Source organism: Cherax quadricarinatus, unplaced genomic scaffold (genome assembly GCF_038502225.1).
Source record: "Cherax quadricarinatus isolate ZL_2023a unplaced genomic scaffold, ASM3850222v1 Contig4675, whole genome shotgun sequence".
Taxonomy (NCBI): Eukaryota; Metazoa; Arthropoda; class Malacostraca; order Decapoda; family Parastacidae; genus Cherax; species Cherax quadricarinatus.
In genome coordinates, this window is record NW_027199701.1 from 2274 (window position 1) to 28538 (window position 26265).

General features: G+C 43.8%; 1 long non-coding RNA gene across 1 annotated transcript; it reads left to right on the plus strand.

Moving 5' to 3' along the window:
- Positions 1–5550: 5550 nt before the first annotated feature.
- On the plus strand, positions 5551–6253 carry LOC138852170 (uncharacterized). Its single transcript, XR_011391591.1, has 2 exons — positions 5551–5980; positions 6129–6253. It is a non-coding gene; the product is annotated as an uncharacterized lncRNA (long non-coding RNA).
- Positions 6254–26265: the final 20012 nt, after the last annotated feature.

Genomic DNA, 26265 nt, shown 5'->3' on the forward strand with positions numbered 1-26265 from the left:
TTCTGTGCCCACTTGCATGCTACATACACTTATGCCACACATCTACACCTTCTATACCCACATACACCTCACTCTCACCCCTCCCCAGGAGGCGACCCCGCTGTGTCCCCCTGAATTCCCCCTTCTCGTATGTAATCCCCAACCCCCCCCCCCTTACTCACTCAGCCCAAGTCGTAGATTCATGAGAAACCCTAACGTTAACATTCTATACCCTTCCGAAAAATCCTTCTCCCACCTCCTCCCATACAGTTCTCTATTACGACACATCGTACGATAAACCGTTACCGCTAGTACCCGCCTCCGCACCTCACAATCCCCCCTCCCCCTCATCACCCACGATATATATATATAATCCACTATTATATAATCCAAAGCTCTTATAACACTCTCATCGAACCCTCCCACATCTAGGCTTAGTGCACGCAGAACCGACACCCCTCGGCCCCCCACCCCCTGTACAACCCTACTTAACCAATACCTAACACCCTCCAGTCCCCCACAAAAGTATACTGCATGGAACGCCGTCTCATCCTCCCCACAGATTCCACACCTTCCGCCCACAATTACCCCTCTGGTTCTTAGTACCTCCCCCGACGGTAGTATGCCATGCAGAAAACGATACGTTACCTCCCTTACCCTAGGCTTTAACTTCAACTTGCTAAACCTATACCAAATACTCTTCCATGCGTACATGGGGAACAATCCCTCAACTGGTACAACAATCCTTTCTGCAAGCAGCCTACACAAAACCCCTACTCGAATTTTCCTGGGTTCTCTAACCAACATCAAAGCCCTCAAAACAGTTTCACATTCCCTCAACTCCACACCACCATACAACTTACCCAACCTATCATGTACTTTTCCCAGCTGCCCTCCACTCACACCTTCGCGCAAAACCTCCCATTTAAGAAACACACATTTAATCCTCCTTCTCAGATCCATCAACCCCAACCCACCCTGGCGCACAGGTAACATTACAACCTCTCTCCTCAGCCAATCGCACCTTGAACCCCACAAAAAGTTAAACACTCGTCTCAGAATTCCCACAATCGCCGTCCCTGTTAATGGGAACACGGCTGCTACGTGCCAAACCTTACTATACAATAATACATTTATAACAATCACTCGTTGCACGAGAGTCAGATGATGAGGTCGCAATGCACCCAGACGCCCCTGAATCCTTTCCATTAATCTATTCGAGTTTTCCTCTCGAGCAGCATCCAAGTCATCCTTATAGGTGATACCACAAATTTTTAAAGACACCGTTTGTTTCCTCACAACGTTACATCTCCCCCCCCCATCCATCCAATCACCCAACCCCATGATCATTGACTTCTCTCTATTTACCTGCATCCCTGTTGCATTTCCGAACTGTTGCACAACATCATCCAAAACACCCAACGCCATCCCCTCTCGAACCAGGACTGTTGTATCGTCTACATATCCTATTATTCCAGGCCACACTTTCCCGACCTCCCCCACACCTCCACTCGTGTCACATACACAACGTTCAACCATTCTATAGAAGGGGTCCTGAATGCACGCAAACAACATTTGTGACATGGGACACCCCTGCCTAAGTCCCCTACCCATTACAATCTCCTCCCCCAAGCATCCATTAATCTGTACCCTCATCTTAGCTCCATTGTACAACGTGGTTACCCAATTAACTATTTCTTCCCCATAACCCTGCCTCCTAAGTATAGCTTCCAATGCTCCCCTTTCCACCCTGTCATAGGCCCCCTGCCAGTCTAAGGCCAACAACGCCGCCCTCCCTCCCCCCCCCCTTTTGACTCCACAAAACTTCTCAGTATTCCATGACCCTCAATCATCGACCTTCCAGGCAAACCATACTGCGTTTTCGAAACCACTCTCCCTACCACACATTTAAACCGATTACCCAAGACTTTAGCGAACAACTTATAATCAGCACATAACAGAGATATGGCACGGTACTCCTTGAGGGTGTGCTGCCCCTTACCCTTCTGGACCAACACTACAACTGCTGTTGCTTGCTTGTCCCCCATCACACCCTTCTCCTTCATCTGATTAAATAACCTACCCATGAATCCCCTTATCACCTCCCAATGTTGGAGGTAAAATTCAGCCGGGAGACCGTCTATTCCCGGTGCTTTGCCCTTCCTCATTCCCCTTAAAGCCAACTCTATTTCCTCTTCCGTTATTACCCCCCCTAAAGCCTTTCTATCACTATTCCCTAAATTACACGTCACATACTCACACACCTTCTCTAAATCCACATTCCCCACCTTCCCACTTGTCCAATACCCTTCATACCATTTATCCGCATACGCACACATTCCTTTCGTAGTTAGTATCTCCTGACCCATTCTATAACCCCCCGCCATCTCATGTACCTCTAACCTCGGAATAGCTGTAACCTGCTGTCTTTGTTTTTGACGTCGCAACACACACGCCGATGGCTTGTCTCCCCAAAGCACCTCCTCTACCCCTGCCTGCACCCTTACCGCTTGAAACCTCTCATTTTGTAACTCCCTCAGTCTCCCCTTGACCTCGACAATTTCATCCATAGGATAGTTGCCCCCCACAGCCCCCTTCCCATAACAGCCCCTTAACCTGTCCTCTAAATAATTTGAAAGGCCATATTTTAAATCATTTATATGTTTGCCCACCCCCACATAATATTTCCTAATCCTTTCCTTGGCTACACAATCCCACCATTGTACGACATCTTCCACTCCCTGTGCCTCCTCACTAAGCTCATTCTGTAGGACAGAAAATCCCGCTAACCCCTCCTCATCACTCAATGCACTTATATTTAATTTCCAGTAACTCCTGCATATTTCCGCAAGCGCCTCCCACCCAATCTCCACCAACACTGCTCTATGATCCGACCATGCTACTTCAACAGTTTTGAAAGATCTCACTACAACCCCGTGAGAAAGATACACTCTATCTAACCTCGCTGCATACCCTCTCCTAACAAATGTATGCTCTGTCTCCCACGCCCCCCCCCCCTCGAATGCGTCCCTTAACCTAATATCCCTCAATAAATCTCGTAGGGCCACCGACACATAACCTGCCCCTTTCGGTTCCACATCAGCCCTCCTAATGACGCAGTTCCAATCACCTCCTACTATTGCCACCTCCGGTAATGCACGGAAAAAAAACACAAGGTCCTCACACACAAACTCCTGCTTCACCTGTACGTTATTCTCTGCAGGCGCATATACGCTAATAAAGGCCACACGTTTTCCCATCCACAAACCATCTACGCACAACACCCTTCCCCCTCCCCCCTCCCCCCTCACTTCGCTGCAAAACAAACGGGCCACCCCTCCTTTCAAACGGGCAGATGGCAGGGTTACCACTCGAAACCCCTCCATCTCCAACACCCTACCCTCCTTAAAATTATGCTCCTGAAGGAACACAACATCCACTCTAAATTTATTCAGAAACATTCTAAACCATTCTCTCTTTACACTATTACACAAACCATTAACGTTTACTGTCATACACCGGAGGCCTATTAAAGTTTCCACCCGTGCCTCCTCTCTTCACTCTTCCGATGGGCACCAGAACATGTGGGCCCACTTGTCACCTGCACACTTCTCTCTCTCCCCCCCCCCTTCTTTCGGTGCCTCCTGTCATGGCCACCACTACCTTCACCTTCTGCCCATATTTGCTTCCCAGTCCGCTGCGCTGGCGTTAGGACATCATCTGAATCCGACGCAGCGGCTCTCTTTCTTGTGACAGGCGCATCCTCCATGGCTTGGTCTGGGGATGCCTCACAATGTACCTCAACCTCCACTGTACACAGTGGCAATGATCTCGGTGACACCTCAGTCACGCTGTCACTCCCGTCGTCCGAATAGTTCTGTTGTTGATGCACCACAGCCTTCAACTCGTCTTCTACCACCTTTCCAGGAGCAGCCACCTCCTCAGGCGGTGACAAGGACTTCAGAACCTCGGCTAATTCCTCCTCAATTTCCAACACTTCCTCCTGTACTTTTTGCTCAACCCGATCCACTGGAAGTGTCTCTGGGCCAGGTAACTGGTCAAGGGCCTCACCCTCTCCCCCAGCCTTATGCGCCTCATCCACTATCTCGCTCCATAGACGACCACGCCCTCCTTCACGTCGTTGATCATCACCTGCTTCCCCCGGTGTAGAAGCGGATGTCTCCGCCCCTGGGCCAGGAGCTCGTTGCCGCTTCCCACACTCCGCCGCTATGTGATCATATTCCCCACATAGTCGGCATGTACGCCTTTGCCCGGCGTATGACACCATGACCTGTGTCCTGAATTCCTTTAGGTACACGTAAGACGGTATGGGGTGTCGCAATGTCATTTTTAGGTTAAAAGTGCCCTCCGGCATACCTGTGTAGGCACCCGTCACCCACTTACCATGCTGGGCCAAATGAACAGTTCCGTATTCCTCAAAAACTTTTCTGATATCTGTCTCATCAGCCTCAAAGGGGACATTACGCAGTTTAATCCATGTATAATGTCTGGATACATCGATCATCCTCACACGCACAGCTGGTGTTGCATCAAGACTTACGTCCTGAAAACGGTTGACCAACGACTCATAAACCGTTGCTGAGAGCAGTTTCACAAAAAATCTACGTGCTCCGTTCAATGCTACTCCGTACAACTCGCCATCCTGAATGCCATACGTGTCTCTGATGATTTTAGGTAGTAATACCTGGGCTGAAGCTGGCGTTATTGCCCCACTGAGAAGTTCAACGCCGACAGTGTTGATCCTGCGTCTATAACTGAACGCCATGTTGACTAATGGTAGTTCTCCTGGGCTGACGACAGAGGTGCGACAAGCACCACCTCACACTACTGCAGTCAGGGAACTGAAGTGCGTTTGCGCAGGAGGTCTACACGGCCCAAGAGCGATGCAGACAATCTCCTTAGTTAATTGTACTTTGGACATAAGAATTATAAAATGCTTTGGAACGCAAGGGCGGCGCGGCTGTGGTGCAGCGGGCGGCACGGCTGTGTGGTGCAGCGGGCGGCACGGCTGTGTGGTGCAGCGGGCGGCACGGCTGTGTGGTGCAGCGGGCGGCACGGCTGTGGTGCAGCGGGCGGCACGGCTGTTGTGCAGCGGGCGGCACGGCTGTGGTGCAGCGGGCGGCACGGCTGTGGTGCAGCGGGCGGCACGGCTGCTTCTAAATCACCAGACTCAAGGTCGCAGGCCGCCGAGTCTGAGCCTAAATACACCAAAAAAAAATCGAAAAAATATGAAAAATGAGTTAATCTTACCGAAAAATAGAGCAAAGATCTGGCAACATTTTGGTGTGCGCCTCGTCTCTGTACGATAATTACATATAAAGCTATCGTAATTATAACAATGGTAACTACGTCATCAGCGCGGCCCAGCTAACGTCATAACAATACCATGTGCTCCAGCGCGACTCGCTTCATAAAACAGTATCACAGGTATTTTTTTTCCTTTTTTTTGGTGTATTTTTTAGCTAGATCTTCTAAATAGTAACTGGCAACCATCAGGTTAGCTGTGAGAAGGAGCTGCTCACACTATCTCAAGTCAGTGCCGACTGGAAGTCTGAAGAGAGAAAGGGTGTGTCGCTTTGTCTGACAGCTGACTACCCTTGGGACGTTACTTTTTGCCTTTCATTGTATACATTTTTGGTACACAATGCCTGCAAAGAAGAAACAGTTTGCCAAGAACATTAGCCACAAGAGGAAAAGGCACATAGAAGCTATGATAAGGTCTATACAAGCCAAGTGAGCAGCAGCTGCTGTGGTTGGTGACGCCGCCACGATGCTAGTACCACCTCCCTCCTCTCAACACCTGTCCTTGTTCACTGCTACTGAACTATTGGATATTTCATGTTCAGAAACAAGTTAGACAAAATATAGGAGCCCCGCAAATATGCCCACCTCCACCACGGCTGCTACTTCCACAACTACTACCTCCACTGCTGCCTGGAGGACATTAGATAATCATGTGTCCACCTACATCCAGTCATAGGTACGTAATTATTAGTGTTTTTTTGGTATATTTTTATATTGGTATGTGTATAAATATCATATATGGGTGCAATTACATGTATCTGTACATAATCACTGGGAATAATCACTGGGAATAGGATTTTGAGAATTCATTTCTTTCTTTTCAGATTGATTGGGATGGATTTTTATGATTGGCCGGCCACCAGAGAACTTCAGGACAAAGGGATCTTCATAGAACTTCAGGAATAATGTCTATATAACCAGTTCTACTCTCAATAAATGTATAAAGGCACTATGAGTATTTTTACCCACTGTATAGTAATGTTCAATGTATTTGTTGATTTTTTTCAAAAGTGCATTTATTTGTATTTTTCTGAGGTAAAACCATTATTTATGAACCGATCATTCTGAATTTTACAAAAGTTATTCAGGGGACCCTGTTTGACTTTGTAATGGAGTTGTCTTGGGTAATAATACCTTCAATTTTGCATAAATTGATGTAAAGTGCAAAAAAAAAATTTAAATAAAGTAAGGACATAATAATATTTTTTTTGGGTACCATAAAACATGTTATTGCATTATTTATATCCATTAGATGGTCAATTTGGCATTACTTTATCATTACTTTATCATTTGTGATTATCAACAATGATTTCGAGATTGTCAATATTGACTTGCGTTGCTATAAGTGTTGCCATGTCCAATTTTTCACATTTTTATTTTTTATAACTTTATTTATTGGACGATCTTGATGCAACTTTCACCACATGAGGCTCAATATGCCTAAAGTCTCTGGTAAAAAAATCAATGAAATCGAGCAAAGGAAAAAAAAAACCATTCAGGCTGCCTGTACCCTCAAGGTCTTCATCTTTTCATTCGACTCAGGTACATTAAATTTATCTTCTAGTGACTTAAGCCTGAATGCCTTCCACATCCCCCCCTCCCCTGGGCGCTGTATAATCCTATGGGTTTAGCGCTTCCCCCTTGATTATAATAATAATAATTCTAGTGACTTAATTTTACAATATAGTGTTAAACATTGAACAATATCCACATAAATTTTCAGAAATTTTATGGAATTTTAATTATTAAACTGGTAAGGGTCGCAGATCACCTGGGAAATAAGACATTTAATCCTTCACCAACATGAAGGCAGTTCCATTAAAGGAAAATTTATACAACAATGAAGTATCTTGTAATATACATCTGTACTTTATTGGTGTTTTATGTCTGGTTATTGTCAGAACTAAGTCTGAGGAAGAACATTAACTGCTATATTCTAATTGCTGATTAAAATTAGTATTTGTCCAATTTTGCTATCTCAAGTCTCTGCTCAAGTTGTATGTTGTTTGTCTGTGATTGTAACTACACACTGTGTTGCATCTTGTTTGTCTGTGATTGTAACTACACACTGTGTTGTATGTTGTTTGTCTTTTTTTTTTTTTTATATTTTATTTAAAACAGTGCGATACAAATAGCAGAAATATATTAAAAGATACACGACAAAAGCTTACTGCACTAGAATTTCACTTAACCCGAAACTTCACAGTGGTAATATTGATACCATACTGCACAGTGGTAATATTGATACCATACTGCACAGTGGTAATATTGATACCATACTGCACAGTGGTAATATTGATACCATACTGCACAGTGGTAATATTGATACCATACTGCACAGTGGTAATATTGATACCATACTGCACAGTGGTAATACACACACACCCAACACACTGTATATTACAATGGTAATACACTCTCACACACAACACACCGTATATTACAGTGAATATACACTCACACTCAACACTATACATTACAGTGATATTGTTTTATTTGTTAAAGAACATCTCTAACAAGGTTACTTATACAAAACATCAAACACTGGAAATTATAAAGATTGTACAATAAAAGAAGAGATATAAAAAAAAAAAAACTAAACACGCACAATGACACACATACACAAGCACACATAGGTGAGGTTTCTGCCTGTCAACACACACGTATGAGAGACTAAATCTAAGATCTCAGGTGCTTAACAGAGCACCACGATACTCAAACATTAATTTAGGCGATTATCACAAGATCTTAACATACATAGGTATTTAGGATACAAAGAAGGAAACGGGATAATACTAAAAGTCACAATAAAAACATCCAATATAACAAAACAAAACTACGATGTGAAATTTTACATCTCAGCGGAACTAAGAAAAAATGATGCAAGTAGTTACATGTAATATAATATTACTGAAAAGCACACTGTAACACAGCATAAAATATAACAAAATAAGAACCAGTAGCTTATGCTAGGAAAAACTTTTTTTTTTTTTATAAACATTACACTTGAATCAAAATCATTAAAGACACCTATAACATATTTGAGTCATTGAAAATTTTCATCATAAAGTCCTTGAAATGATTTATGCATGATAAATGATAATATGCAATCGTAGTACAACACATTTCTAAATGATAACTTTTTAGTTCCTGAAACCCTCGGGGCAATAACCATATTGCCCATAGATATCAAAACTCAATTATACATCCTTATAAACAGCACTCCATGCTCACACCCAAGTCTAGGAAAATAGCCCGTTGTGTCCCCTTACCCATTTTGCAAATCCCATAAATCCCTTAATGTGAAATTTCGATAACCCTCACTAAAATCTCTCTCCCATCTCCCTCCATACACCCCTTTATTCCTACACTGTGTCCTATAAAAAGTTGCTGCCAACGCATTAATTCTTGCACGCACGTCCGCCTCCCTCATAGCCCACATCATGTATATATAATCCGTAATCATATACCCAATCGCATTCTCAACCCTTTTATTCACCCCAGTTATATCTAAACTTAAAACCCTCAAGACCTGCAAACCCCCTCCCCCCACTAACCTTAAAACCTTACCCATCCAAACCCTTATAAGTTCAATACAATCGCAAAAATACACCGTATGATAAATAGTCGCCAATCCTCCACAATCCTTGCATTCCCCATCCTCTCGTATTCTCTTATAGAATAAAACCATTCCTGACGGCAATATTCCATGTAAAAATCTATACATAACTTCTCTGACTTTAGGTTTTAAACGCAATTTGTTTAAACGCCCCCAAATATTACGCCAATCATACATCGGATATACTCCTTCTACCGCCGCTACCAAAGCCTTACCATCTGCCCTATCAAGATTTCTCAATTTAATATGTAAAGGATCCCTCACGTTTATAAATACCCGTAACATTGCCTCACCTATCATGAACTCCCTACCCCCCCACCACCGTCGCATATCCTGATGTATTCTATGAAGACCGTCTCCTTTCACCCCTCCCTCCCGCTTATAACTATGTTTTAAATACATACTTATTATCCTCTTTTCGACATCTATAAGACCCAGCCCTCCACGGCCAACCGGGAGTGTGACAACCGCTCTACTTAACCATTCGCTCCCTGTTCCCCAAATGAATCTAAAAACACTTTTTTGTAGCCTTTTTAACTCACAACGAAGTATCGGAAATATTACCGTAACATGCCATAGTTTACTATATAATAGCACATTCGTTGTAATCACCCTTTGTTGCAAACTTAAATTAGCAGCTCTTAAACCACTGAGGCGCTTCAGAACACTGTCAACGATACGCACGGAATTTATTTGCTGTGCTAACTTGAAATCATTTACATAAACGATCCCACATATCTTTATTTGGTCCACCCTTTTCCACCTTTCAGCAACCATTCCGTCCTCACGTGACCCTTTTCCAAGATTCATATACTTTGTTTTCCCCATGTTGATCGTCATGCCAGTAGCTTTTTCAAAAACTTTCACTAACGTTTCTACCCGAATCAAATCCATGTTTTCTCTCACCAAAATCGTCGTATCGTCGACATATCCAACAATGCCCGCTCCCCCATCCCTTACATTACCCATCCCCTTTGCTTCCAATAAAACCCTTATCCCTCTATAAAAGGGATCTTGAAAACAAGCAAAAAAAATTTGTGAAAGGGGACAACCTTGACGCAAACCCCTTCCCATCTGAATTCGATCTCCCAACCTCCCATTCACCTGCACACGCAAGGTTGCCTCCTGATACATTAATTTGGCCCATGATATAATTTCCGCACCAAACCCCTGCCATCTCATGATCTTCCATAACGTCTCCCGTTCCACACTATCATATGCCGCCTCCCAATCTATAGCCAATACCCCCCCCTTTCCTAATCTTACTCTTTCTTCAATAAAACTTCTAATCATACCGTGACCTTCATACATAGACCTGCCCGGCACCCCATATTGTCCCTTGTCAATCACTCTGCCCAGGACTTTTTTTATTCTGTTAGCCAAGATCCTTCCAAAAATTTTATAGTCACCACATAATAACGAGATTGCACGATAATCTTTAACCGTTAATGGCTCGCCTTTAGGAACTAGGACGACCACAGCCAACCTTTGTTGTTCCCCTAAAACCCCATCCCGCTTCATTATATTGAATAAACGTACCAAAAACCCCTTTAAAACGTTCCAATTTTGAAGATAAAAGTCGCTGGGCAACCCATCAATTCCTGGCGCCTTACCCAATTGCGCCCCAGATAAAGCCTCCCAAGTCTCACACTCCGTTATCGGCCCTCCCAACATCAAACGATCATGCTCCTCCAGCTCACACTGCACAAACCTACCGATTGACTGCAATGCAATTTCACTTATTCCAACACTTTGCGTTTTCAATTTAACCCATGCATCTATATACCCACTCATACCCTCCGTCGTCGTCAACTCCTGATTCACTCTATACCCCTGCATACCTACCTGAACATTCAACCCCATTAACTCCATTGCTTTGCGACGTCTGTGTTGATTCCTCAACACACACGCCGACGGCCGATCTCCCCACAAAACCTCTTCGATTCCACCCTTAAGCCTTTCCCCATCAAACCTTTCGTTTTGTAAATTTCGTAGTTGCTCCTTAATTCTTTCAATTTCTATAACAGGATAATTAGCATTCGCTTGTACATAGCAGTCGCGCAACTGCCCCTCTAAATATCGTTGGAAACCGTATTGTAACTGACTATATCTCACTCCTTGACTAATATAATATTCCTTAATTCGCTTTTTGGCTATCGTTTCCCACCAATTAACCAAATCCACATCTCTAGGTGCTTCAACCACAAGGCGTTCCCACATATGCCCAAAAGACAAAAGACTTTCCTCCCTCTTCAATAACTTTACATTTAATTTCCAAAAAGATGGACCCCTTCTAGGCACACCCTCAATATCTACATCCATTACAACTCCTCTATGATCCGAAAAAACCACATTTATCACATTCACTCTCCGCACTGTAACCGCACTAGACACGTACATTCTATCCAATCTCGCCGCATAATCTCGTCTAATAAAAGTATGCTCCACCATGCCACCCCCCCCACACACATCCATTAAACCCACACTCGTCAATAAATCTCCCAGGAATCCCAAGCAACAACCTGCTCCTCGAGGCTCCACATCTTTTCGTCGTATTACACAATTCCAGTCGCCCCCTATTATCGCTACATTTGGTAAACTACGTAGATAATATACTAATACATCTTGTACAAAATGAGTTTTAAGTCGTACATCTCCCTCGGCCGGCCCATATACACATACAAAACTTATGTGTGCTCTACCCCATAAACCATCCACCCTAATCACTCTCCCCTCCCCCCTTTCACTATGGCGTACTACAAACGGGCTATTTTCCTTTACCAGAATGGCGACGCCTCCTTTTAACCTCGTCGCATATTCCATATACACATCATAACCATCCATTTCTAACTCATATCCAATTCTGTAATTGTGTTCTTGGATAAATACCACATCCACATCTAGACGCACCAAAAATTCATTAAACCACTTTCGCTTCCGCTCAGATCTCAAACCGTTAATATTTATTGTCAAAACCTTAAAGTCAATTAATGGGGTTTTCCTTTCGTTCTAGGTATAGACTTTTCACTTATACATTTTACACCACCTCTATCCCTCCCCCCTTTTTTGGGAACCACCTTGATAAACCCTTGTTTCGTGGATTCTCTGTTCCCTGTCCTCTGTACATCCGCCCAAGACTTTTTTCCTGGCCTTTGGGCAGGAGTAAGCACGTCGTCTGAGTCTGATGGGGTCGCAGTTCGCTTTCGCGTCCTACCCTCCACCTGCATTGGGATTTCTTTAGTACTATCGTGATGCACCTCCACTTCTGCTACATTTACCGTCATACCATGCGACACACTAGACTCAATGCTTCCATCCGTCGCCTCACCATGATGTTCAACCGATCCCAAAATTGCACCTGGATCCTCCACATGGTTGACGATCGACTCGTCTAACAAAACATCCAGTGCCTTCACTAAAGACGCCGCTACATCCTCTTCCCCCATAGTGGGCAGAGTCTCTTCCAATACTTTATTTATGTCCAGTGACGGTGATTCTTCTCGCTGTTTTGCATCCTCCAAAGCATTCTCCTGCGCTTTTTCTACCTCTTCACTCCAAGATGTCCGTTGTCGAGACGGGTGAGCATAAGACTGTTCTCGTCCCTCAACTTCCTCGACTTCTTCCGGTTGTTGCTGTTGCGATATTTGGAGATTCCCACGACGCTTACCACACTGTGCCGCTATGTGGTCATACGACCCACACAGCCGACACGTACGACGTTGCCCCGCATATGTCACATATACTTGAGTTCGAAATGCTTGCAGCATAATATAGGACGGTATGGGGTGGCGTAAGGTCATTTTGACTGAATATGTTCCCTCCAAACTTCCAGCATAAGGTCCAGCGGCCCACCGACCTGCAGAGGCCATATGAACCGTACCATAATTACGTAGTTCATCTTTTATAACAAAATCAGTCGCTTCAAAAGGCACATTCTTGATTTTTACCCATGTGTAGTATCTTGATACATCATGAAGACGTACTGATACAGCTGAATTGACGGCTATAATGGTCTCTTGATACTTATCCACCACTGCTTCGTAGACATTTGCTGACGTCATTTTAACGAAAATCCGTGTCGTCCCATTAAGTGCTACACCACATATCTCTTCATTTGCGATACCGTAGGTATCACGGATAATCGCCGGTAGTAACAAATCCATCGTGGCTCCCGTGACAGCCCCACGGGTCAACTCAACGCAAACAGTGTTGATGCGCCTGTTGCTATGCAGCGCCATGTTGGAAAATGAGCAGCACACGTCCTCACTACTCAATGACTGTTGACGAACTGAGGGAATTGGATCTGTGCTCCAGTTCCCCGAATTAAGCCTGAATGCCTTCCACATCCCCCCCCCCAGGCGCTGTATAATCCTCCGGGTTTAGCGCTTCCCCCTTGATTATAATAATAATAATTTATACCATGGTGTTTGTGCTAGTGGGTTGTACATCATGATACTTGTGTAAGAGTTGTATACAACGGTACTTGTGATAGAGAATTGTTACTCGTGTTAGTGAGTTGTTCATCATGGTATTTGTGCTTGTGAGTTGTACGTCATGGTACTCGTGCTATTAAGATGTACATCATGGTACTTGTGCTAATGAGTTGTACATCATGGTACTTGTGCTAGTGGGTTGTACATCATGGTACTTATGCTAGTTAGTTGTACATCATGGTACTTGTGCTATTGAGTTTTTTTTATATTTTATTTAAAAAACACAATACACATTATACATGTATGCTATACATACGTCACATAAACAAAGACATGTTAACCATTAAATACTAAAAACAAAAGAAATCCACGTTCCCTATCCCAGCACTAAACTTATACATAAGAAACACGTTCAACTTTAAATGTTTGATACCCCCCAAAAAATGCCGAACATACATGTAACTACACTAAGGACAACCCACACCTGAACATACAGGTGGGTTTATTATATCCATAAAATACAACCAGCATCTTATAACACAAAAGGCTATATAATCCAAAGAATGTCACACTTATTTACATTGTACATGAAAGTTTATATACAAAGACATTCTCATATAATCCAGTTCATTGCCCACTCATTTACTTACAACAAATACAAGAATGTATAAGAGTTTAATAAAAGAAGAACTATATTGGATATTAACAAATTCCTCTATCACACAATCCCAGTACTTAAAATAACACTATAGCTGATAGCCATATTACCACCAGTTACACATCCAACATGTCCTACAAAACCTCTCCTTTTACAATAATTAATAATGCCAGTGCAGACAAAAATATTTACATGCACCGTCGTCACAACCATTGAGAAGTGAGGACGTGCGCTGCTCATTTACCAACATGGCGCTGCAGAGCTACAGGCGCATCAACACTGTTTGCGTTGAGTTGACCCGTGGGGCTGTCACTGGAGCCACGATGGACTTGTTACTACCGGCGATTATCCGTGATACCTACGGTATCGCAAATGAAGAGATATGTGGTGTAGCACTTAATGGGACGACACGGATCTTCGTTAAAATGACGTCAGCAAATGTTTATGAAGCGGTGGTGGATAAGTATCAAGAGACCATTATAGCCGTCAATTCAGCTGTATCAGTACGTCTACATGATGTATCACGACACTACACATGGGTTAAAATAAGGAATGTGCCTTTTGAGGCGAATGAATTTGTTATAAAAGATGAACTACGTAATTATGGTACGGTTCATATGGCCTCTGCAGGTCGGTGGGCCGCTGGACCTTATGCTGGAAGTTTGGAGGGAACATATTCAGTCAAAATGACCTTACGCCATCCCATACCGTCCTATATTATGTTGCAAGCATTTCGAACTCAAGTATATGTAACATATGCGGGGCAACGTCGTACGTGTCGGCTGTGTGGATCGTATGACCACATAGCGGCACAGTGTGGTAAGCGTCGTGGGAATCTCCAAATATCGCAACAGCAACAACCGGAAGAGGTCGAGGAAGTTGAGGGACGAGAACAGTCTTATGCTCACCCGTCTCGACAACGGACATCTTGGAGTGAAGAGGTAGAAAAAGCGCAGGAGAATGCTTTGGAGGATGCAAAACAGCGAGAAGAATCACCATCACTGGACATAAATAAAGTATTTGAAGAGACTCTGCCCACTATGGGGGACGAGGATGTAGCGGCGTCTTTAGTGAAGGCACTGGATGTATTGTTAGACGAGTCGATCGTCAACCGTGTGGAGGATCCAGGTGCAAATTTGGGATCGGTTGAGCATCATGGTGAGGCGACGGATGAAAGCATTGAGTCTGGGGTGTCGCATGGTATGATGGTAAATATAGCAGAAGTGGAGGTGCATCATGATAGTACTAAAGAAATCCCAATGCAGGTGGAGGGTAGGACGCGAAAGCGAACTGCGACCCCACCAGACTCAGACGACGTGCTTACTCCTGCCCAAAGGCCAGGGAAAAAGTCTTGGGCGGATGTACAGAGGAAAGGGAACAGTGAATCCACGAAACAAGAGTTTATCAAGGTGATTCCCAAAAAAGGGGAGAGGGATAGAGGTGTAAAATGTATAAGTGAAAAGTCTATACCTAGAACCAAAGGAAAATCCCATTAATTGACTTTAAGGTTTTGACAATAAATATTAACGGTTTGAGATCTGAGCGGAAGCGAAAGTGGTTTAATGAATTTTTGGTGCGTCTAGATGTGGATGTGGTATTTATCCAAGAACACAATTACAGAATTGGATATGAGTTAGAAATAGATGGTTACGATGTGTATATGGAATATGCGACGAGGTTAAAAGGAGGCGTCGCCATTCTGGTAAAGGAAAATAGCCCGTTTGTAGTACGCCATAGTGAAAGGGGGGAGGGGAGAGTGATTAGGGTGGATGGTTTATGGGGTAGAGTACATATAAGTTTTGTAGGTGTATATGGGCCGGCCGAGGGAGATGTACGACTTAAAACTCATTTTGTACAAGATGTATTAGTATATCATCTACGTAGTTTACCAAATGTAGCGATAATAGGGGGAGACTGGAATTGTGTAATACGACGAAAAGATGTGGAGCCTCGAGGAGCGGGTTGTTGCTTGGGGTTCCTGGGAGATTTATTGACGAGTGTGGGTTTAATGGATGTGTGTGGGGGGGGGTGGCAATGTGGAGCATACTTTCATTAGACGAGATTATGCGGCGAGATTGGATAGAATGTACGTGTCTAGTGCGGTTACAGTGCGGAGAGTGAGTGTGATAAATGTGGTTTTTTCGGATCATAGAGGAGTTGTAATGGATGTAGATATTGAGGGTGTGCCTAGAAGGGGTCCGTCATTTTGGAAATTAAATGTAAAGTTATTGAAGAGAGAGGAAAGTCGTTTGTCTTTTGGGCATATGTGGGAACGCCTTGTGGTTGAAGCACCTGGAGATGTGGCTTTGGTTAATTGGTGGGAAATGATAGCCAAAAAGCGAATTAAGGAATTTTATATTAGTCAGGGAGTGAGATATAATCAGTTACAGTATGGTTTCCAACGATATTTAGAGGGGCAGTTGCGCGACTGCTATGTACAAGCGAATGCTAATTATCCTGTTACAGAAATTGAACGAATTAAGGAGCAACTACGAAATTTACAAAACGAAAGGTTTGATGGGGAAAGGCTTAAGGGTGGAATCGAAGAGGTTTTGTGGGGAGATCGGCCGTCGGCGTGTGTGTTGAGGAATCAACACAGACGTCGCAAAGCAATGGAGTTAATGGGGTTGAATGTCCAGGTAGGTATGCAGGGGTATAGAGTGAATCAGGTGTTGACGACGACGGAGGGTATGAGTGGGTATATTGATGCTTGGGTTAAATTGAAAACGCAAAGTGTTGGAATAAGTGAAATTGCATTGCAGTCAATCGGTAGGTTTGTGCGTTGTGAGCTGGAGGAGCATGATCGTTTGATGTTGGGAGGGCCGATAACGGAGTGTGAGACTTGGGAGGCTTTATCTGGGGCGCAATTGGGTAAGGCGCCAGGAATAGATGGGTTGCCCAGCGACTTTTATCTTCAAAATTGGAACGTTTTAAAGGGGTTTTTGGTACGTTTATTCAATATCATGAAGCGGGATGGGGTTTTAGGGGAACAACAAAGGTTGGCTGTGGTCGTCCTAGTTCCTAAAGGCGAGCCATTAACGGTTAAAGATTATCGTGCAATCTCGTTATTATGTGGGGACTATAAAATTTTTGGAAGGATCTTGGCCAACAGAATAAAAAAAGTCCTGGGCAAAGTGATTGACAAGGGACAATATGGGGTGCCGGGCAGGTCTATGTATGAAGGTCACGGTATGATTAGAAGTTTTATTGAAGAAAGAGTAAGATTGGGAGGGGGGGGGTATTGGCTATAGATTGGGAGGCGGCATATGATAGTGTGGAACGGGAGACGTTATGGAAGATAATGAGATGGCAGGGGTTTGGGGCGGAAATTATATCATGGGCCAAATTAATGTATCAAGAGGCATCTTTGCGTGTGCAGGTGAATGGGAGGTTGGGAGATCGGATTCAGATGGGAAGGGGTTTGCGTCAAGGTTGTCCCCTTTCACAAATTTTTTTTGCTTGTTTTCAAGATCCCTTTTATAGAGGGATAAGGGTTTTATTGGAAGCAAATGGGATGGGTAATGTAAGGGGTGGGGGAGCGGGCATTGTTGGATATGTCGACGACACGACGATTTTGGTGAGAGAAAACATGGATTTGATTCGGGTAGAAAAGTTAGTGAAAGTTTTTGAAAAGGCTACTGGCATGACGATCAACATGGGGAAAACAAAGTATATGAATCTTGGAAAAGGGTCGCGTGAGGAAGGAATGGTAGCTGAAAGGTGGGAAAGGGTGGACCAAATAAAGATATGTGGGATCGTTTATGTAAATGATATCAAGTCAGCACAACAAATAAATTCCGTGCGTATCGTTGATAGTGTTCTGAAGCGTCTTAGTGGGTTAAGAGCTGCTAATTTAAGTTTGCAACAAAGGGTGATAACAACGAATGTGCTATTATATAGTAAACTATGGCATGTTACGGTAATATTTCCGATACTTCGTTGTGAATTAAAAAGGTTACAAAAAAGTGTTTTTAGATTCATTTGGGGAACAGGGAGCGAATGGTTAAGTAGAGCGGTTGTCACACTCCCGGTTGGCCGTGGAGGGCTGGGTCTTATAGATGTCGAAAAGAGGATAATAAGTATGTATTTAAAACATAGTTATAAGCGGGAGGGGGGGCGAAAGAAGACGGTCTTCATAGGATACATCAGGATATGCGACGGTGGTGGGGGGGTCGGGAGTTCATGATAGGTGAGGCAATGTTACGGGTCTTCATAAACGTGAGGGATCACTCACAAATTAAATTGAGAAATCTTGATAGGGCAGATGGTAAGGCTCTGGTAGCGGCGGTAGAAGGAGTTTATCCGATGTATGATTGGCATAATATTTGGGGGCGTTTAAATAAATTGCGTTTAAAACCTAAAGTCAGAGAAGTTATGTATAGATTTTTACATGGAATCTTGCCGTCAGGAATGGTTTTATTCTATAAGAGAATACGAGAGGATGGGGAATGCAAGGATTGTGGAGGATTGGCGACTATTTATCATACGGTATATTTTTGCGATTGTATTGAACTTATAAGGGTTTGGATGGGTAAGGTTTTAAGGTTAGTGGGGGGAGGGGGTTTGCAGGTTTTGAGGGTTTTAAGTTTAGATATAACTGGGGTGAATAAAAGGGTTGAGAATGCGATTGGGTATATGATTACGGATTATATATACATGATGTGGGCTATGAGGGAGGCGGACGTGCGTGCAAGAATTAATGCATTGGCAGCAACTTTTTATAGGACACAGTGTAGAAATAAAGGGGTGTATGGAGGGAGATGGGAGAGAGATTTTAGTGAGGGTTATCGAAATTTCACATTAAGGGATTTATGGGATTTGCAAAATGGGTAAGGGGATACGACGGGCTATTTTCCTAGACTTGGGTGTGAGCATGGAGAGCTGTTTATATGGATGTATAATTGAGTTTTGATATCTAGAGGCAATAGGGTTATTACCCCGAGGGTTTCAGCAACTACACAGTTATCATTTAGAAAGGTGTAGCACTACGATTGCATATTTTATCATGTATAAATCATTTCAAGGACTTTATGATGAAAATTTTCAATGAGACTCAAATATGTTATAGGTGTCTTTACTGTTTTTGATTCAATTGTAAGTGGTAAAAAGTGTTTCCTAGCATAAGCAATTGGTTTTTATTTTATGTTATATTTTATGCTGTGTTACAGTGTGCTTTTCAGTAATATTATATTACATGTAACTAGTTTGCATTATTTTTCTTTGTTTTGCTGAGATGTAAAATATCACATCGTAGTTTTGTTTTGTTATATTGGATGTTTTTATAGTGACTTTTAGTATTATCCCGTTTCCTTCTTTGAATACTAAATACCTATGTATGTTAAGATCTCGTGATAATCGCCAATATTAATGTTTTGAGTATCGTGGTGCTCTGTTAAGCACCTGAGATCTTAGAATTAGTCTTGCATACGTGTTTGACAGTCTCAGAAAGGCAGAAACCTCACCTAGTATGTGCCTGATGTAGTCTCATGTAGTGTAACGTGTGTGTTGACAGGCAGAAACCTCACCTAGTATGTGCCTGATGTAGTCTCATGTAGTGTAACGTGTGTGCTTGTGTGTGTCATTGTGCGTGTTTGTTTGTTTTGTTTATCTCTGTTTTATTGTACAATCTTCATAATTTCCAGTGTTTGATGTTTGGTAATATGTAACCTTGTTAGAGATGTTCTTTAACAAATAAAACAGTATCACTGTAATGTATAGTGTTGTGTGTGAGTGTATATTCACTGTAATATACGGTGTGTTGTGTGTGTGTGAGTGTATTACCACTGTAATATACGGTGTGTTGTGTGTGAGTGTGTTGTGTGTGTGAGTGTGTATTACCACTGTACTGTATGGTGTCGTTATTAGGTCTCGGGTTAAGTGCGATTCTAGTGCAGTAATCTTTTGTCGTGTATCTTTTTAATATATTTCTGTCATTTGTATCGCACTGTTTTAAATAAAATATAAAAAAAAACTCTGGCTGGGAATCGAACCCAGGCCCTCGCCGTGTGAAGCGAGAGTGTTAACCACCAGGCCACCAGAGCCACCCAGGCCACCAGAGCCTGGTTCCCGCCTCCACTACTTCACTTTCTAGGCTATTCCACGGCTTGACTACTCTATGACTGAAGAAATATTTCCTAAAATCCCTTTGATTCATCTGAGTCTTCAACTTCCAATTGTGACCTCTTGTGTCTGTGTCCCATCTCTGGAACATCCCGTCTTTGTCCACCTCGTCTATTCCGCGCAGTATTTGATATGTCGTTATCATGTCTCCCCTGACCCTCCTGGCCTCCAGTGTCGTCAGGCCGATTTCCCTCAACCTTTCTTCGTAGGACAATCCCCGTAGCTCTGGGACTAGTCTTGTTGCAAACCTTTGCACTTTCTCTAATTTCTTGACGTGCTTGACTAGGTGTGGATTCCAAACTGGTGCTGCATACTCCAGTATGGGCCTGACGTAAATGGTATACAGAGTCTTGAACGACTCCTTACTGAGGTATCGGAACGCTATCCGTAGGTTTGCCAGGCGCCCGTATGCTGCAGCAGTTATCTGATTGATGTGCGCCTCAGGAGATATGCTCGGTGTTATACTCACCCCCAGATCTTTTTCCTTGAGTGAGGTTTGCAGACTCTGGCCATCTAAACTATATTGTGTCTGCGGTCTTCTTTGCCCTTCCCCAATCTTCATGACTTTGCATTTGGCGGGGTTAAACTCAAGGAGCCAGTTGCTGGACCAGGCTTGTAGCCTGTCCAGGTCTCTTTGTAGTCCTGCCTGATCCTCATCCGATTTGATTCTTCTCATTAACTTCACATCGTCCGCAAACAAGGACACTTCTGAGTCTATCCCTTCCGTTATGTCATTCACATATACCAAGAACAGCACAGGTAATAAATAACAAAAAAGCACAATACCGTGACTGGAACGATGCACAAATAACCCGCACATAAAAGAGAGAAGCTTACGACGACGTTTCGGTCCGACTTGGACCATTCACAAAGTCACACTAACAGAGGTGGAGCAAGACGGCTATATATAGGCAGGAAGAGGTGGAGGTAGTAGTAGTAGTAGTAGTACAAGAATTGTATATAATACCGACAAGATGAAACTAAGACACATGCACAACACCCGGGCATCCCCATCGTAGATGCTTCGCCATCCAGCCAGCCACTGGATGGCGAAACGTCCACAACAAAGACAACCAGACGCCGTCTGGTCTACTCTATTTCTTGCTCCTCCTGTCCTCTTCAATATTTCGGAGAAACTGGTCGATCTCTTTCTGACAGACTTAGGGAGCACAAAAATAGTGTTAGGCTTGCCGACACTAACAATGCTCTTTTCTGTCATAGCCATCCTATTGACTGGTCTTCTGCTAAAACTGTCTTCCCTACTTCCAACTCGAACAGTCGCCGTCTAGTTGAATCCTCTCTAATACACAACTTTCCTTGTATGAACCTTAGCCCTGGCTTCGTCTCTGTAGATGCCTTCCTCTCCCACTACATTGTAAAATGCTCCAAACTTCAGAACACCCGTGACTTAACCTGAATCCTCATTTTTTCTTTCTTTTTCTTCTTCCTCTTCCCCTTTCCTCTTTCCTTTTCTCCTCTGGGTTGTCTTTCTCTCTCCTGTCTCGTGTTTCTGTTCCTTCTTCATTTATTTTATTTCACCACTTCCCCTTTCACGCACCTCTGTGCGCTTGCTCTCCCTCTGTGGGCATCTAGCTCTCTTGCAGTGCTGCTCTTCCTTTGTTTTTGACTGGATCGTCATCCTTATTTCCCACTTCTACCACTACCACTACTACTACCTCTTCTTCTTCTACTACTACTACAACTACTGATGAAATTAAGACACATGTGCGGCGTCTGGTTGTCTTTGTTGTGGACGTTTCGCCATCCAGTGGCTGGGTGGATGGCGAAGCATCTACGATGGGGATGCCCGGGTGTTGTGCATGTGTCTTAATTTCATCTTGTCGGTATTATATACAATTCTTGTACTACTACTACTACTGCCTCCACCTCTTCCTGCCTATATATAGCCGTCCTGCTCCACCTCTGTTAGTGTGACTTTGTGAATGGTCCAAGTCGGACCGAAACGTCGTCGTAAGCTTCTCTCTTTTATGTGCGGGTTATTTGTGTAACAGCACAGGTCCTAGGACTGACCCCTGTGGAACCCCGCTTGTCACAGGCGCCCACTTTGACACCTCATCACGTACCATGACTCGTTGTTGCCTCCCTGTAAGATATTCTCTTATCCATTGCAGTGCATTTCCTGTTATGTGTGCCTGATCCTCTAGCTTTTGCAGTAACCTCTTGTGAGGAACTGTGTCGAAGGCCTTCTTGCAGTCCAAAAAAATGCAGTCGATCCACCCCTCTTTCTCTTGTCTTACTTCTGTCACCTTGTCATAAAACTCTAATAGGTTTGTGACAAAGGATTTTCCCTCCCTGAAACCATGCTGGTTGTCAATTATACACTTGTTTCTTTCCAGGTGCTCCACCACTCTCCTCCTGATGATCTTCTCCATGACCTTGCATACTATACACGTTAATGATACAGGTCTGTAGTTTAGTGCCTCATGTCTATCTCCCTTCTTAAAAATTGGGACTACATTTGCCATCTTCCATACCTCAGGGAGTTGCCCAGTTTCAAATGATGTGTTGAAGATCTTCGTTAATGGTACACACAATGTCTCTGCTCCCTCTTTAAGGACCCACGGAGAGATGTCTGGTCCCACCGCCTTTGAGGTGTCAAGTTCGCATAGCAGCTTCTTCACCTCCTCCTTGGTTATATGTACCTCATCCAGCACTTGCTGGTGCAACCCCCTGCTCTGATTTCCTGGAGTCCTACTGGTTTCCACTGTAAATACTTCTTTAAATCTTGTGTTGAGCTCCTCACATACCTCCCAGTCGTTTCTTGTGAATTCCCCATCACCCTTCCTCAGTCTGATTACCTGGTCCTTGACTTGTTTTCCTCCTGATGTGGCTGTACAACAGCTTCGGATCAGTCTTGACTTTCGAAGCTATGTCATTTTCGTATTGCCGCTGAGCCTCCCTTCTTATCTGTGCATATTCGTTTCTGGCTCTTTGGCTAATCTCTTTATTTTCCTGAGTTCTCTGTCTTCTGTACCTTTTCCATTCTCTAGTACACCTAGTTTTTGCCTCCCTACACCTTTGGGTGAACCAAGGACTCATTCTGTTCTTCCCATTATTTCTGTTTCCCTTGGGAACAAACCTCTCCTCTGCCTCCTTGCATTTTGTTGCCATATAGTCCATCATTTCTTGTACTGGTTTTCCTGTCAGTTCCCTCTCCCACTGAATGTCTTGAAAGAAGTTCCTCAAGCCTGAGTAGTTCCCCCTTTTGTAGTTTGGTTTTCCCACCCTATTCCTGCTGCTCTCTCCACTTGGAGCTCAACTATGTAGTCGAAGCACAGAACCACATGATCACTAGCTCCCAGGGGCCTTTCATACATGATATCCTCGATGTCAGAACTACTCAAGGTGAATACAAGGTCCAGTCTTGCTGGTTCATCCTCTCCTCTCTCTCTCTGGTAGTGTCTCTAACATGTTGATGCATGAGGTTTTCCAGTACCACATCCATCATCTTGGCTCTCCATGTTTCGGGACCCCCATGGGGCTCCAGGTTTTCCCAGTCAATCTCCTTGTGATTGAAATCACCCATAATTAGTAACTTTGCTCCACCCATGTGTGCTCTCCTGGCCACCTCGGCTAGTGTATCGACCATTGCTCTGTTGCTCTCATCGTATTCTTCTCTTGGCCTCCTGCAGTTCTGTGGTGGGTTGTACATTACTGCAATTATCGTCCCTCAGACTGGATTGTTCCTACTAAGTAGTCCCTTTCGCCCGTGCCATCCATTCCTTCCATTTTCTCAAACCCCCACTGGTTTTTAATGAGCAGTGCAACTCCTCCTCCCCCTCTCCTCCCTCTGTCTTTCCTGAGGATTTGATATCCGGATGGAAAGATTGAATCTGTTATTATTCTGGTGAGTTTTGTTTCTGTGAGTGCTATTATGTCTGGGGATGTCTCCTTGATTCTTTCGTGCCACTCCTCATACTTATTTGTTATTCCATCTGCATTTGTATACCACACCTTCAACTTCTTTTCTAAGATTGTGGTCTGGGAGGTGTATTGGGGTTGGGGAAGTGGGAGATCTGATAAGGAACTATGGGTGGTTGCTGTGGGGGTGGAGTTTGTAATGCAGTGGGTGGGGGCACTGGATGTGGCATGGGTGTTTTGGTTTAGAGTGTTTGGTTGCACTGGGGTTGACCTGGTTGAGAGGCTTCTATAGGAAGTTGTGAGGGAGGCTGTATTTGATCTTCCTGTGTGTGTGTGTGATCTCCTGTCTGTCTTCTCCATCCCCTCTCTTTCCTCCTTTCGCCTTTGTACCATCTCTCTCTGTTTCTTCCTTTCTGCTTGTGTTCTGTCACGGTCGAGATACACCTTCCTGTATGCTGGCATGTCCCTTAATCGTGCTTTCTCCTGCAGGATCCTGTTCCGAGTCGATTCTGCCTTGAAGGTCACTTTCACTGGCCGGGTTCTTTTTTTTACAAACCCCCCTATTCTCCGAAAATTTTCCAGCTGGGTCATGTCGTTTTCTCCTATTGCTTTCATGATGCTTTCAATTGCTTTTTTTCCCCTTGTTTTCTTGCTTCATATGTTTCCCCTTCAACTTCCTGGAGCCCATACACAAAGACTGACCTCACCCTTTCATGCTCCCACTGCATATCCCTGTGTATCCCCTCATTCAATTTGATTTCCTCCATTGCAGCTTTCATTTCTAATGTACTTGGGCTCAGTGGCCTTTCATTTTCCCTTCTCGGCTTTCCCTGGGCTCTGTTGTGGTCTGTTAGGGCCTCCACATATAGCTTAGCTCTTTCATTTACTACAGTCTCCACTGATTGAGCTTCTACATGCAGTTTTGCTCCTTCTTTCCCTACAGTCCCCTTATTTGTGACTGAGGTAGCAGTCTCTGTTGTCAATCCCAAAATGTTCTTTAGTTCTTTAGGCTGTTTCAGATTTTTCAGTTCCTCTTCTAAACTCTGTATCCTGGCCTCTGCTGCTTTGACTTGCACCTCCCACTTCCTGCTTTCCATGTCTATCCTCTCTTCCATTCTCATGCTAAGTTCTTCTAGTTTCTTTTCCCATTCATGTTCCCTTTTTGTGAGCTCTGCTGCCCAATCCTCCTCCTGTCCCTTGGTTTTTCTTGTTGCTCTCTGGCAACCCATTTTTGTTTTATCCTGATTGCCTCAGAGTGGGAAACCTATGTAATTCTGTATGTTAGGTTAGTATTGTGTATGTCAGAGTGGGGGGGGAGGTAGAGGAGGAACTGTGGCTATGTGGGAGAGCAGTGGGGAGGGGGAGTGGGAAGGAGAGTGAAGCAAGTGGGTGAGTGGGAGAGGGAGAGGGGGGAGGAGGGAGAGGTGGGGAGGGGGAGGGTGAAAGAGGGAGGGGAGGGATCAGGTGAAGGAGTGAAATGTCGGTGGGGGAGGGGGGGAGTGTATGTGTGAGTCTGGCAATGTGTGTGTGTGTGTGTGTGTGTGTGTACTCACCTAGTTGAGGTTGCGGGGGTCGAGTCCGAGCTCCTGGCCCCGCGTGTGTGTGTGTGTGTGTGTTGCATATGTGTGTGTGTTATGTGTGTGTGTTATGTGTGTGTGTTATGTGTGTGTGTGTGTGTGTGTGTGTGTGTGTGTGTGTGTGTGTGTGTGAGTGATTGTGTGTGTGTGTGAGTGATTGTGTGTGTGTGTGTTATGTGTGTGTGTATGTGTGTGTGTGTTTGTGTGTGTGTGTGTGTGTGTGTGTGTGTGTGTGTGAGTGATGTGTATGTGTATGTGTATGTATGTTTTTGTGTGTGGAAGCGTGTGTAGTATATACAAAAATTTTTATTTTGAGACGAGTCATTTAGATTTATTAGGCTCCTCATACCCATCCATTGCGAGGAAGTCAATAAAGATTACAGCGAGAAATAAAAACTTACAATATTTACCTTTTAATTAAAATTACGTTATTGAGAAAAAGCGATATTACATTTAGAATCAGCATTCCAAATATTAGTGACATTAGCAGAGGCGTTGCTAGGGTTGGTGTCCCCCAGGGCGGCATCTTTGGTGTTACCCCCATGAAATCCAAGGGCGGGGGGATGGGGGAAGTAAACTCCAGTTACGTCACTACTGCATGACCAGTGACTTTATTAATGATAAAATAAATAATCGTAGCAATACTGAGGAAACATAAACTCAAATATCACT